Here is a 5,000-nt window from a genome sequence, read left to right as displayed (position 1 = left end):
GACTACAGACAGACAGGATGTGGACTACAGACACACTTATTCACACTTGTCTCAGTAGCACGTCCAATATTTCAATGAACACTGAACACCTTCACCATATCAACAGACTGTGAACTGAACTGTCTCTACTTTTGCAGGGCTTTGATACAAAAGTCAATCACATTCTTCCAAAACTCATGAATCTCTCTGTGTTCACCACCAGCCAAAGTTTGAACAACTACAGCGAATGTGTCGGACATTTACACACAAAACTCTGATCACTGTGGATGGAAATCTGTGGTCAAATACAGTGGACAGGACAGATGGACCAGACGACAGAGGACGCCTGATTGTTTGAAATAGACCTTATGTATTTTTGCACTTCTAGGTATCAGCATTCATCCCTGTATTTCTACAGTATTCTAGTTCATTGGTATGTTTAATTCTAACCTACTGTACTGTACTTGGATAGATTCTATGAGTAAATGACAAAGCAGTTTTGTAAGTCGCTCTGGATAAGAGCGTCTGCTAAATGCCGTAAATGTAAATGTAAATGATACTGTGAATGGCTGTATATAGTGAAAATATTGATTAGGTATTACTGTATCTGACCTACACTTTATCGGGCTACAAGAACAAATGTCCAAATCCAGTGAATCCCTGAAGAAGTCTGTGGCTTTCTGATTGGTTGCTTGATCATATATTGTTGTACGTTATACAGTAAATATTGTTATTCTGGGTTTCTGATACAGTAAAACATTCATTTTGTTACTGTAAATGTACTGTAACACACTCAGGCTTGAGTTCTATTATGAGACGTAAACCAGTAGATCTAAAGTTTTTATAGAGGAAACACAGAGTGTGTGTATTTAGTGTGTATTTAGTTTGTATTTAGAGTGCGTATTTAGTGTGCGTGTTTAGTGTGTGTGTTTAGTGTGTATTTAGTGTGTATTTAGAGTGTATTTAGTGTGTATTTAGTGTGTGTATTTAGTGTGTGTATTTAGTGTGTAGAGTGTGCATTTAGTGTGTGTATTTAGTGATGTTACAAGTTGTGTTTTGAAGTTGATTGTTAAATTGACAGCATCTTGTGAGAGAAAGCGTCTGTTATAGTTGTAATAGTTATGTTATAGTTCTAGTTATATAATAGCTGTGTTACAGTTGTCTTATGTTATAGTTCTAGTTATATAATAGTTGTGTTACAGTTGTGTTATAGTTGTGTTATAGTTGTGTTATAGTTCTAGTTATATAATAGCTGTGTTACAGTTGTGTTATGTTATAGTTCTAGTTATATAATAGTTGTGTTACAGTTGTGTTATAGTTCTAGTTATATAATAGCTGTGTTACAGTTGTGTTATAGTTCTAGTTATATAATAGCTGTGTTACAGTTGTGTTATAGTTCTAGTTATATAATAGCTGTGTTACAGTTGTGTTATAGTTGTGTTATAGTTCTAGTTATATAATAGCTGTGTTACAGTTGTATGTTATAGTTCTAGTTATATAATAGCTGTGTTACAGTTGTGTTATAGTTCTAGTTATATAATAGCTGCGTTAGCTGTGTTATAGTTGTGTTATAGTTATGTTATAGTTGTATTATAGTTATGTTACACTTATAGTTGAGTTATAGTTGTATTATAGTTATGTTATAATTGTGTTATAGTTGTGTTAGTTATGTTATGGTTGTATTATAGTTGTGTTATATTTAACGTTTATAACGTTGTTATAGTTGTGTTAACTGATGTGCTGCAGTGTCTGTTTCAGAAATAATGTTAAACAGAAATAATGTTTTTCTATTTTTAAATGTATAAATATCTAATGCAAATCATTAACTTATATTTTAGTCCATTGTAGTAAGAGGAAAGTGATAGAAATAGAGAAAGGAAAAGAATGTATCTTCTCTCTCTGTCCCTAAATACAGCCCTGACACCCTACAGCCTACACCCTACAGCCTGAACCCTACACCCTGCACCCTACAGCCTACACCCTACAGCCTACACCCTGCACCCTACAGCCTACACCCTACAGCCTACACCCTGCATCCCACAGCCTGCACCCTACACCCTACAGCCTGCAGCCTGAACCCTACACCCTACAGCCTGAACCCTACACCCTGAACCCTACACCCTACACCCTACAGCCTGAACCCTACACCCTACACCCTACAGCCTACACCCTACAGCCTACACCCTGCATCCCACAGCCTGCACCCTACACCCTACAGCCTGCAGCCTGAACCCTACACCCTACACCCTACAGCCTGAACCCTACACCCTGAACCCTACACCTTACACCCTACAGCCTGAACCCTACAGCCTGAACCCTACACCCTACACCCTACAGCCTACACCCTACAGCCTACACCCTACAGCCTGAACCCTACACCCTACACCCTGCACCCTACAGCCTACACCCTACAGCCTACACCCTGCATCCCACAGCCTGCACCCTACACCCTACACCCTACAGCCTGAACCCTACACCCTGCACCCTACAGCCTACACCCTACAGCCTACACCCTGCACCCTACAGCCTACACCCTACAGCCTACACCCTGCATCCCACAGCCTGCACCCTACACCCTACAGCCTGCAGCCTGAACCCTACACCCTACAGCCTGAACCCTACACCCTGAACCCTACACCCTACACCCTACAGCCTGAACCCTACAGCCTGAACCCTACACCCTACACCCTACAGCCTACACCCTACAGCCTACACCCTGCATCCCACAGTCTGCACCCTACACCCTACAGCCTGCAGCCTGAACCCTACACCCTACAGCCTGAACCCTACACCCTGAACCCTACACCCTACACCCTACAGCCTGAACCCTACACCCTACACCCTACAGCCTACACCCTACAGCCTACACCCTGCATCCCACAGCCTGCACCCTACACCCTACAGCCTGCAGCCTGAACCCTACACCCTACACCCTACAGCCTGAACCCTACACCCTGCACCCTACAGCCTACACCCTACAGCCTACACCCTGCACCCTACAGCCTACACCCTACAGCCTACACCCTGCATCCCACAGCCTGCACCCTACACCCTACAGCCTGCAGCCTGAACCCTACACCCTACAGCCTGAACCCTACACCCTGAACCCTACACCCTACACCCTACAGCCTGAACCCTACAGCCTGAACCCTACACCCTACACCCTACAGCCTACACCCTACAGCCTACACCCTGCATCCCACAGCCTGCACCCTACACCCTACAGCCTGCAGCCTGAACCCTACACCCTACACCCTACACCCTGAACCCTACACCTTACACCCTACAGCCTGAACCCTACAGCCTGAACCCTACACCCTACACCCTACAGCCTACACCCTACAGCCTACACCCTACAGCCTGAACCCTACACCCTACACCCTGCACCCTACAGCCTACACCCTACAGCCTACACCCTGCATCCCACAGCCTGCACCCTACACCCTACACCCTACAGCCTGAACCCTACACCCTGCACCCTACAGCCTACACCCTACAGCCTACACCCTGCACCCTACAGCCTACACCCTACAGCCTACACCCTGCATCCCACAGTCTGCACCCTACACCCTACAGCCTGCAGCCTGAACCCTACACCCTACAGCCTGAACCCTACACCCTGAACCCTACACCCTACACCCTACAGCCTGAACCCTACACCCTACACCCTACAGCCTACACCCTGCATCCCACAGCCTGCACCCTACACCCTACAGCCTGCAGCCTGAACCCTACACCCTACACCCTACAGCCTGAACCCTACACCCTACAGCCTGCAGCCTGAACCCTACACCCTACACCCTACAGCCTGAACCCTACACCCTGAACCCTACACCTTACACCCTACAGCCTGAACCCTACAGCCTGAACCCTACACCCTACACCCTACAGCCTACACCCTGCACCCCACAGCCTGCACCCTACACCCTACAGCCTGCAGCCTGAACCCTACACCCTACAGCCTGAACCCTACACCCTACAGCCTGAACCCTACACCCTACATTCTGCACCTTACACCCTACAGCCTGAACCCTACACCCTACAGCCTACACCCTACACCCTGCACCCCACAGCCTGCACCCTACACCCTGAACCCTACACCCTACAGCCTGCAGCCTGAACCCTACACCCTACAGCCTGAACCCTACACCCTACATCCTGCACCCTACACCCTACAGCCTGAACCCTACACCTTACACCCTACAGCCTGAACCCTACACCCTACAGCCTACACCCTACAGCCTACACCCTGCACCCCACAGCCTGCAGCCTGAACCCTACACCCTACAGCCTGAACCCTACACCCTACATCCTGCACGCTACACCCTACAGCCTGAACCCTACACCTTACACCCTACAGCCTGAACCCTACACCCTACAGCCTACACCCTACAGCCTACACCCTGCACCCCACAGCCTTCACCCTACACCCTGAACCCTACACCCTGCAGCCTGAACCCTACACCCTACAGCCTGAACCCTACACCCTACAGCCTGAACCCTACACCCTGCACCCTACAGCCTGAACCCTACACCTTACACTCTACAGCCTGAACCCTACACCCCACAGCCTACACCCTGCACCCTACACCCTACAGCCTGCACCCTACATCCTGCACCCTACACCCTGCACTCTACACCCTACACCCTGCATCCTACACCCTGCACCCTACATCCTACATCTCTGTGTGTGTGTGTGTGTGTGTTAGCTCAGTTTCACTTTGTGAAGATCTGTACCATTCCTCCATCTTTCTGCTTCCCAGCAGCCTGTTCCAGTCTCGTAATGAAAGTGACCTGGTCAGATGTTTGTGTCCTGTGAGTGGCTTATACTGCTGTGTAGAATTGGCCCACAGACACAGAGCCAAAGAGCTGTGTGTAATTTCCTTGTTTATGAACACACGCAGCTTGTTCAAGTGCACACCTGTGCACACACACACACACACACACACACACCCATGCGTGTGTGTGTGTGTGTGTGTGTGTGTGTGTGTTATTGGAGCACCTGTTTGCTGAACTGTACA

General features: G+C 48.1%; 1 protein-coding gene across 5 annotated transcripts in view; it reads right to left on the bottom strand.

Moving 5' to 3' along the window:
- The window catches only part of sox5 (SRY-box transcription factor 5), an 82,188-nt gene that overhangs the window by 5,364 nt on the left and 71,824 nt on the right, over window positions 1-5,000 (bottom strand). The gene's annotated exons all lie outside the window — the stretch shown is intronic.

The sequence above is a fragment of the Electrophorus electricus genome, chromosome 7, assembly GCF_013358815.1.
Source record: "Electrophorus electricus isolate fEleEle1 chromosome 7, fEleEle1.pri, whole genome shotgun sequence".
Classification (NCBI taxonomy): domain Eukaryota; kingdom Metazoa; phylum Chordata; class Actinopteri; order Gymnotiformes; family Gymnotidae; genus Electrophorus; species Electrophorus electricus.
The sequence above is the reverse complement of the archived record's forward strand: the minus strand, read 5'-3'. Positions and strand labels throughout refer to the sequence as shown.